The 10964-nt window shown below is 39.6% G+C and overlaps 1 pseudogene across 1 annotated transcript; it reads left to right on the forward strand.

The window, feature by feature from the left end:
- The first annotated feature begins 2489 nt into the window (after positions 1-2489).
- Positions 2490-3126, forward strand: LOC108535567 (60S ribosomal protein L18a pseudogene; annotated as a pseudogene). The gene has a single exon (XR_001887270.1). The product of XR_001887270.1 is annotated as a 60S ribosomal protein L18a pseudogene (transcript).
- Positions 3127-10964: the final 7838 nt, after the last annotated feature.

Here is a 10964-nt window from a genome sequence, read left to right on the forward strand (position 1 = left end):
AAATAATACAGTGGGAGGACTCACACTTCCTGGTCTCAAGTCTTAGTATAAAGCTACAGTAATGAAGACACTGTGGTACTGGCATAAGGATGCATATAAATATCAACAGAATATAATTATAAATCCAGGAATCTGCTCTTACATTTATTCAATTAATCTTCAACAAGAGTACCAAGACCATTCAATGAATTGAGAAATAATAGTCTTTCTAACAATTTGTGCTGAGACAACTGGATATTCACACAAAAAAGCTTAAACTTGGATTCCTTACCTCACATCTTATCCAAAATGAACTCAAAGTGAATAATAGATCTAAATAGAAGAGGTAAATCTGTAAAATCTTAGAAGAAAACATAACTATAGGTATAAACCTTTGTGACCTTGGTTTAGACAATGGCTTCTCAGGAAGGACAAAAAAACCCACCAAAACGAAAGAAAACTTAGATAAATGGACATTATCAAAATGAAAACCTTTGTATTTCAAAGTTTACCATCAGAAAAGTGAAATGACAACGTTGCAGGACTTTTCCTTGGTTCAACTAAAGATGGCATCCTTGTCTGTTCCACTGCCATGAAAAATTAGGCTCACTGCCATGAAAAATTAGTTTGAAGGGTGAGGGAGGCAGGGTTTTATTGGGTGAAAAGGGATAAAAGGGGGGAAAACAGAGACTCTGGCAAGCCCATAGTCCCTGCTAGAGCACTTCCCACCTGGCAGTTTGAATCCTAGTTTCCGCACAGGAAGAGGAGGGGCCAGGCTCCTTCCTGCTGCAAAGGGCATGAACTTCCCGAGGCTCCATCTCAGTGGGCAGGCTGGTTGGAGTTTCTCCAGGGACTTCCTCTCTCCGGGGCTGTCTCATTCCCCCCTCTAAACAAGTGCATCTGATTGCTGTTAGATTAAGGATAAGGACAAAGACCCATCTTAACTTCTTCCTGCTGACAGGGGGCAATGTTTTGGGGAAATGGCAGTCAGTGCTCCCTCAGAGGTCTATCTAAGGGTTCCCAGCAGAAGGGGACATTGTCAGAGGCTCCAGTTGCAGGACTGTTTGGAGTTTGATGTCCTGAAGGCAAGAACAGACAAACCAGGTCATTAGCCAAGCATGTATCAAAATGAAACAAGGGGAGGGGTAAGGACAGCTCAAAAATTCTGAGGCCTTTTACCAGTTTGCACAGGGAGGCCAAAAAGCTCGACTGGTAGACAAAAAGTTACCCTTTTGCCAGCATGTAGGCTTGACTTCCCGAGACCTCATTTATGCCATGGATACTAACGTGGCCTTTATCCATGAAACAGGAAGCTTGGGCTTGGCTTAACCTGGAGGAATCAGCCACGCTCACCTGCACTGTGCCTTTTAACCACTGTTGTCATTTGCCTTTGGATCCCTCAGATCCAGTTTCTTTCCTAGGGCTTTGATCCTAAGCTTGGAATTGAGTCTGGGACAAAAGTGTGTCTCTTGGGGGTTGCATGGATTCCTTATCATAAGCCCAATGCTAAGGTGAAGCTGTGGAACTGAGTCTTCCTCCAACAAGGGAGAGGAAATGATGTCTTGTGACACACCCAGATAACTGGTAGCTGTAGTTATGCTTGCTAGGATTTGGGAGCATGGTGCTTGACTTTGGTTAGCTTCCTTGGTCTTACTTTACTGAAAGAAAAACCTCCAAGTGATGGGCATCCTATTTATTCCCATCACCTGGCAGAATTTGCAGGATAATTGCTCAGGACTAGAACATTGATCCAGATTTCTACAACAACATGTAGAATAGGAAAATATATTTTCACACTATATATCTGATACAGGATTTGTATCCAGAAAATATATATATATATAATGTTACAACTCAACAATTAAAAGGTGAATCACCCAGTTAAAAATAGGCAAAGGATTTGAGTCAACATTTCTTAAAAAATATATATGAATAGCTAATAAGCACATGAAAAGATATTCAATACTATTAGTCATTAGGGAAATACAAATGAATACTCTATGCCTCAAATTCTACTCATAGATGAGTACTTAAGAAAAATGAAAATTTATGTCTACCCCAAAATTATACTAAAATGTTTAGGCACTGGCCTAATTTTGGCATTTACCTAAAAGTCATATTGATAATGAACAGCGACCCCAGGATTTGAGTCCAGCTGATCCTTCATCCAACTCCAGGCCTTCATCTTAAACTCAGCTTAATTGTTGATTTATGGGTTATTGTGGGCTATATTATTGCTATGATGGAATCATGTGGTGTTGTGCCCCTAAGATATATATATAGTGAGTGAGGTAGTATAATAACCCCAAATCAGTGGCTGAATATCTTTGCTTATATAGAATCAACAGTGGCTTTCCATGAAACTAGATTTAAAAAGCATAAATCTTTCTTCTTATATAATTATCCCATTTGAAAAATAAAATGTACAAATGAAACTCTGTGGCTTGCTAATGTGTCAAAGCGGAAAGTGCCTTCTGCATAGAAAACCATGTCAAGGCCTGGTGAACGGCTCCGCGAAAGAGGGCACTTCCTTTTGCTGGTGGCGGCGAGAGCGGAGAGGATGCCATGAAGGCTTCTGGCACACTACGAGAGTACAAGGTGGTGGGTCGCTGCCTGCCCACCCCCAAATGCCACACACCGCCCCTCTACCGCATGCGAATCTTTGCGCCTAATCATGTCGTTGCCAAGTCCCGCTTCTGGTACTTCGTATCTCAGTTGAAGAAGATGAAGAAGTCTTCAGGGGAGATTGTCTACTGTGGGCAGGTGTTTGAGAAGTCCCCACTGCGGGTGAAGAACTTCGGAATCTGGCTGCGCTATGACTCCCGGAGCGGCACCCACAACATGTACCGGGAATACCGGGACCTGACCACTGCGGGCGCTGTCACCCAGTGCTACCGAGACATGGGCGCCCGGCACCGCGCCCGGGCCCACTCCATTCAAATCATGAAGGTGGAGGAGATCGCAGCCAGCAAGTGCCGTCGGCCGGCTGTCAAGCAGTTCCACGACTCCAAGATCAAGTTCCCGCTGCCCCACCGGGTCCTGCGCTGTCAGCACAAGCCACGCTTCACCACCAAGAGGCCCAACACCTTCTTTTAGGTGCAGGGCCTTCGCCTGGGTGTGCCCCAAATAAACTCAGGAATGACCGGGGGAAAAAAAAAAAAAAAAAAAAGAAAAGAAAAGCATGTCAAAAAACCCCCAAGCCTCACTCTCATTATGGACCAAATGAGATTTTTCCAAGGTAGAGGTGATAATGTATTCTCAGGTTTCTGAATATCAAACATATGAGGGTACTCAGGGACCTCCCAAACATATATTTCAAGGATAAAAATCTTTTCATCTTCAAAGAATCAACTTACTATTCAACAAAGATGATTACAAAATAAGACAAATGGAATTATTCTGCCTCACAGGTGCCGTATAAAAATACACGTATATATACCAAAGTAGTTGAGAAAGATTAGAAGTTTGTGTAACTGAAAGCAAATACATTAGAAAAGTTACAAATGAAGTCTTTGGAGACGGTGCCTGCTACTGTTTCTCATTAACAAGAGGAATGAGCAAGGGGGAGGGAATCAAAGGGAGGTGTCTACGAAAGAGAGAGCAATGTTTAAAAGCAAAGGTTCTAGACTTTAATCTTCTAGGTTCTAAATCTGTCCCTTAATCTCTGTGTGCCTTGGTTTCCTAATGGATAAAATCAAGATAATGACAGTGCTTATGTCAAGTGGCTGTAGGAACGATAAAAACGACAGAACGAAAGGGTTTCCTGTTAATATTTGGTACATTGTACATGATTGATATGTATTAGCTATTATTCTTATAAATATTCATAAATAATACACTAGAACTGTGCTTTTCAATAAAGTATACTGTAGTCATGTGTGGCCATTTAAAGTTAAATGTAGATTAATAAAAATAAAATGAAATTATAAACTCAGTTCCTTAGCGGCACTAGCCATATTCCAAGTGATCAGTAGTCACATGTGGGCTAGTGGCCACCATACTGCAGAAGAATTATATCCATCATCACAGATAGCAAAGTCTCATTGACAAATAGCAAGCTCTGTAGCCTCTCTAATTTGATTGAAGGTGAAAAAGAGATATTTCCCCTTCTTCCACCACTGGGTCTGGAAACGCACAGGGCAGTGACAGCTCTCTCCCAAGAAATCCTCTCTCTCAAAGCCATTCCCCATCAACTCTAAAATGCTCTCCAGGAGAATGCTGGGCTTCTGCCAGCTGAATTTACAATTACCTAGCCAGTACTCTTAGGTGGTCCTGTACCAGACTTAGGATACAGGACCACTTAGCAACTATTACATTATTGCCAAGATGTAGAACCTCTGCCAGAATTTTCATTTTATCAGCTGTCCCTACTGCATCAATGTGTGTCCTTCTTCTAGTCTCCCTTAAACTTCTAACTTCTGAGTTCTGGATTTATGTGATCTAAAAAACCAAGTAACCAAACTTATTATAATATATAAGAGTAAGACTCTAGAAAGGGCTGTTAGTCCTTTGCAAGAATGTCAATGCATAAACACTTAAAGACTTTTTTAAAAAAAATAAATTTCTTCCTGGTCCCTGCCTTGAGACCTAAGACTGCCACAATTCCTAGCCTGTGGAGAAAGCTTTATTTGCAGTATCAGAGATCAATATAGATGTATGAAGTGATTCTTTGAAAAAGAGTATAAGAAATAGAAGAATAATATAAGTGAAATAAAAAAATACTTCCAACTAGCAAATCTGCAAAGTATGCAAATTTAGACAAATGGCTAATTCCATTCAGTCATGGGCAAATTATGCCAAATCATTCATAAGTTGGCAAAAATCCATCCTTCAACTATAAACCACAAATAATTAACTTTACATAACCCAATGCAGTATGATTAATCATGTATACATTATTATGTATAGCCAAATACATTTTAGGCTGTCTATACACATATGCCAGCTTGAGGAAAATAGATGAAATTATCTAAATGAACATTTCTCATTTGAACGTAAATGATGTATTTCTTGCAAAGCTGATTTATTGAGAGGTGTGCATGAGAAATCAACTAAGTTAGGCTACATAGGATGGGCCTCTGGTATCTTAGTAGACTTATAAGGAAGATTCGAATCCTTCTCATGGTAGAACTGCTACACTACCGTTTTGATGTTAATGGTCTAATACTTTGTGTGTGTGGAGACATCGACAAGGTTTCTGCTTCTGGAAAGTGAGACACACCTACTCTATAGTCCCTGAAGCCTCTCTGGAGTTTTTCCAAGACTCAGGCTGAAGATTGCAGGGAATAACAACACTACCCTGCTATTTGAGCTATCACTTCTCCTCTCTGTTTTTTCTCCTTTCTCAGTCATTCAATTCACCTTATTTTGTATGGGAAAACTTGCTTTTAGGTCATTATGAAAGTATCCTGAAACTATGTTTATGAAATAAACTTTATATGTCTTCTGGGTCTTAGTTCTTAATAGCTAAAGGCAAACTTTTAGAACACAGCAAAGCCTTTCTCTTTAAAAATCTAGGGTCTCACAAATCAAAAGCACCTTTCTTTTAAGAGTCCATTTGTTTCTAAGTTTCAAAATTTAATTTTGAACCTTGAAGTCAATAATTGCTGTTTTGCCATCCCTCTAAAGCAATGGAAGTCGTTGAATAATAAATGGGAAAAGCGTCTCTGGGCAGCTAGAATACAATACAGCATTTCAATCTTAGGACATAGCTCATAATCAAAATGCCACACTGGTGATACAGTTAATGCATGCTGTAGACATTTAGAAGATGGAGAGGTTTGCAGGGGATGAAAGGGTCAGAGGAAACTTCATGATACTGGAAAAACGGAACTAGGCCAGGGTGGATGGTTTGGGTTTTGGTAGGAAAAAAAGAAGGGATCATATCTAGCACAGGCAGGAGTGTGCAAAGGAAAAAGACCCATTCAGTGTGCCAGAGAGGAGCATTCATATGGGAAAGTCCCAGAGATGTGTAGTAACTGAATGCTTTGAATGGCAGCCTGAAAAGTTAGGGCCATCTTTTCAATTTCAGTCACATGCTCTGTGACTTGCTGCGAACTGTTAGACACCTGAGTGAGGGATGTGGTTGCAACTTATCCTCCTGAGCGCAAAGCTCATCTGAGATCTCTAAGCTGCAGAATAACACGTTTGTAGAGCAACTTTGTGTCACCAAACCTTTGCCCATATATCACATATAACTCTGAAGCCAACCCTGTTGATATGGTTTGGCTGTGTCCCCACCCAAATCTCATCGTGAATTGTAGCTCCCATAATTCCCACATGTCATGGGAGGGACCTGGCGGGAGGTAATGGAATCATGGGGGTGAGTTTTCCCATTCTGTTCTTGTGATAGTGAGGAAGTCTCGTGAGATCTGATGGTTTTATAAAGGGCAGTTCCCCTGCACATGCTCGCTTGCCTGCCACCACGTAAGAAGTGCCTTTGTTTTTCGTTTGCCTCTGCCGTGATTGTGAGGCCTACCCAGCCGTGTGGAATTGTGAGTCCATTAAACCTCTTTTTCTTTATAAATTACCCAGTCTTGGGTATTTCTTCATAGCAGTGTGAAAATGGACTAATACACCTTTGAGGGATCTATTCTCCCACCTCTACCTTCCAGAAGGAATGGACTTAGCATATCTTGAAATTTTTTCATAAGTAGTTCACCTTTTGTGTTTACTACTTAGCAATTGGCTCAATTTGAGGATGGATAGAGAATGTATGGATGAGTGTTTGATTAAGTGTGTGTGGTGTGTGTATGTGGTGTATATTTGTGTGGTATTTATGTGATATGTGGTGGTATGTGGTATATATATACGTCCTGTATATACACATATAAGCAGATCACACACACACACATATATATATGTGTATGTGTATATATATGATACATGTCTGTGGTGTGGTCCGTTCCTTGAATGAGTGATGTGTGATGTGTGTGTGGTGTGGTCTGTTCCTTGTATGAGTGATGTGTGATGTGTGTGTGTGTGTGTGTGTGAGCTTGTGCTGCAGTATTTAAGAGTACCAGCTCTGGAGGCAAATTGCTGGAACTGATGACTCTCTTCACTTATGGGCAAATAACTTCTTTGTGCCTTAGTTTCCTTTTCTCTAAAAATAGGGTAATAATAGTGCCTACCCCAAAGATATGTTATAAATTACTATACATAAGGCATTTGGAACTATGCCTAGTACATAAGTGACACTCAGTAAATATTAGCTGTTTGGTTACATCACTTGTACATGGGTTTTTGGTGATGTTTAAAGGTCTGTCTGCCCTTTCTGCTAGTTGATAGCACCTTTGAAGCAGCAGACAGTGACAGTTTATTATAGAACTGTCAGATCCAGGCTAACAGAGAAGATTTTTCTTCATGTCCTTGCTGATCTCCAGCATTACTCTATTCATCCTTGAATTCACTGTAGATTCTGACAACACACAAAATCCAGAGCAGCTTGGTTTTTCAGATACCTGATTGGGCTGATGAAGAAGAGTCAGCACTCCAGTTTGCACCACTAGTAATAAAAGAAAACCAAATACTTCACAAGGACAGTTAGGTGGATGGCTATCAAGTATGAACCACAACCACGACCACAACTCATTAATAGTAGTAGGTGTTTGGGTAAGAGACAGTATGTTAGCTGCTCATGTAATCTTTTATTTGGAAAAGAGAAATGCCTGTGAAAACACTCTGGGTTTCCACTTAGAATGAGTGGGGACACATCTGGCTGAGGATTGAAAGACTGACATTTCAGTAGGCAGCAAGGAGCCAGAGGTTGAGGAAAACTCATTTCCTCTTATTGCAACCTGACAACCTGATCCAGAGAGGTTTTTAGGGCGTGGACAATGACAGCTCACCTGGAAGACATTGTATACTTGTCAGGATTATTTTGTCCAGATTATCAACTACAGAGTAGAAAAATTAGTCAGAATTTAATAATAAAAAAGACATTCCAATTTCAGTAACTGGACAAATGCACAAAGAAGCATGTATAAAATATATTTATCTCCTGACTATCAAACATAGTCATCTCTCTTCTGTCTTTGTCTCTTTATCTTGATTTATTTTATTACTGTCTTCCCCTCCAGATGGTAAGGTTGATGAGGACAGAAATTTTGCCTCTCTTTCCCATGGCTGTATTTTCTCAACCTGAAACATTTCCAGACACACTGCAGGTACTCTATACTTAGCTGTTGAGTAATTAAATGAATCCATGAAAAAAAAAAGTGAAAACAACTTAAATGTCCAGAGAGAAAGTTTGGTAAAATGTAACACAGCACTTCCATACAGAGGAAAACAATGAAACCATTAAAAGTGATAACGCACATTAAAACCCCTATGTTGATATGGAAAGACATAATTATATTTTTAGTGAAAAAATCATCTTGCAAAGCAGTTTATAGTTATATATATATGTATCTATATACATTTGCTTATAAAAATGTGTAGACTATCAGTAATGATCTTTGGGTGGAGAGACAATGGGAGACTTATTTCTTACTTACACCTTTCTGTATTGTCTGAAAAATTTAAATATAAGCATGGATTTCTTTAAAATTCAGAAAAGTAATTTTCTTTAAAAGAGATCTTTTTTTTTTTTTGAGCTTACAAACCTTTCCTTGAAGGCCTATCTTTCTGCTCTAATTTGCTGCAGCTGCGGAGGGCAACAGAAACTTGGCACTTGAGATTTTTGAGAAGTATCCAGATAATTTCTTCTGCTTAATTAGCATGGGGTTGAACTTGTTGGAGCTTCAGAAGAAAAAAACTAAACAAAAAAAATGCCAGCTACTGGCATAAAGTAGCCCTCAACACATGCTTGTTAAGTGAAATGAACACAGTTGGAAACTTACACAGGGCTTGTTCTTTACTGAAGTAGTTCCCACTGGCTCCAGGTTGAAAGACTTGATCAGTGGCATTCTGGAGAACTGTGACAGTTACCCCAAGTTCCAGGTCTTACCTATCCCCTCAAATGTATTTTTTCAAAATCTCACCATTGTAGATTAGATAAGAATGAATGAAAATGGCGTAGTTAGTAATATTAATTTTTTAAATGTGGGAATCAGCTTATGTATTTTATAATAGAATTAGACTGAGTTCCAGATCACACAGTTTTTGTGTGTTGAGCTGGTACTAAAACCATTGCTACCATCCTTGCCTTCTGAGATTTTACAAAGTCAGAGAGTTTTAAAATTTAATAAGGACCACAGTCATTTCAGGCCTAGGTCAGTGGAAGACATAGCCTATCAATGAAGTATTAAAATAACCACTGAAGTTACATTGTCTCTTACTATATACCAGTCACTGGGCTAAATTTATTACTTGCCCTTTCTCACTTAATCCTCCTGGCCACCCTCTAGGGTGGATGCCATTATTATTCCTATTTTAGAGATGATGTACCTGTCGTTAAGGGGACATTACTACCCTGCTTGAGGTCATACATGTGGACTTAATATGACACATCTGAGACACGCAGCCAGCTCTCACCCACTATAGAGCCTGTCCTCTTAAACCATTCCATACTGTCTTTCTGCCTGTTACATTTTTTAATTCATCAATAAGGGAACAATCTACTTTATGCACATTCCTGATCTCTTCTGGTTCCAAAATGGTCCCATTTGAGATCATTCCAGAAAGATTTGGAGACTTTGCCAATAGCACGGCTATTTCACAATAAGAGTACACTAAGCCTGCTTTACTTTGTTGTCAATGTTGCTTTGAGTCTCGAATTTAGCCTGTTCAAGTTAAAACTCATAGATCTTTTTAGATAATATCTGGAAATATAGAACTAGATTTGAGGATTGTGTGACATGTTGGCTTAATTAGCCAATAGAGAAGCGAAAACTATATTCTTTTGGAAGGATGCCTTCTTTATTGACCTTACATAAATGGAAAGAAACCTGGTTCATCTGATTTCACTTAATTGATTTCCTATTTAAAGGGAAAATAGGATGTTGTAGTTGTAAGCATATATCTCATTAGCTAGAACCTTGCACAGTTTCTTCATGAAGTCATTATTATTTAGGACAGCAAGAGGTAAGTTTGTTTGCAATAGCCTACGCATATAATGATACAGAAATAGCACAATTATTTTTTCAACATAAAATATCACAGAGTGAACACAGGTACCCCAATATAAGAGAGAAGTCATTTAAGTATTGAAAAAGGGACATGGAGGCCAGTTAATTGCCAGAATCTGAAAGTCGGCGGTCTAATCCGATTAAATATGTAAATGCTGCAGTGGTGTTCATTTTCAGTGTCCTTTAGGGCTAATAATTAAATGATTTAGAAATTAATTGCTAGGTAGTGGAGTGCGTGCGTAGAAAACACGGAATCCTTTCACCAGCTGTGCCCACTTGCAAGTTCTATGGCCTTGCTCTTTTCTGACTTGGCCATAAAGGAAGTAAAAAGAAATTTACACCAAGAACAAATAACCTCCTTCCTCTGCCTTCTCTCTGACATGACAGTCAAAATGAGAGAATATTCTCCCTTGAGGACAGTGCTATATTGCTGCTTGACTTATAATAAGTGTCAGGAGAATAGCACTAGGGAAAGATGAAATCTGAATCTTAGCGCTCTTGCTCCTCCTGTTAGAGAAGAAAATGCCTGTGTAAACCTGGGTGTCTGGTTCGTAATGGGAAACGTGTCTGCCTGCCTGCATCAGCCTACAGCCATCTCTACCTCCTTCAGCTCCCAGAGGGAACATTGTCTTAACAGTGCACCCAGAGCATCTCTTCCATTGTCATCTTAACTTATTTAGTTTACTGCATACCTAAGCCTGTTTCTTCTAGCTAACTGTATAAGGAGAGCCAGGGATGTTGGGTGACATGTGATTTCTTGCTATTATTTTCGCTCCATATGCTGTAGTCATGTGCTGGCATGCTCTGGGTGGGGTCACTCAGGTGCCAATCTGCCTAGACAGATAGGCTGGAAGAGTAGCCTGATTGCATTCTAACTATATATGACCCTTCCTTCTATTGGGTAAACTCATAACCATT

Source organism: Rhinopithecus bieti, unplaced genomic scaffold (genome assembly GCF_001698545.2).
Source record: "Rhinopithecus bieti isolate Rb0 unplaced genomic scaffold, ASM169854v2 scaffold_12859, whole genome shotgun sequence".
In the NCBI taxonomy this organism is placed as follows: Eukaryota; Metazoa; Chordata; class Mammalia; order Primates; family Cercopithecidae; genus Rhinopithecus; species Rhinopithecus bieti.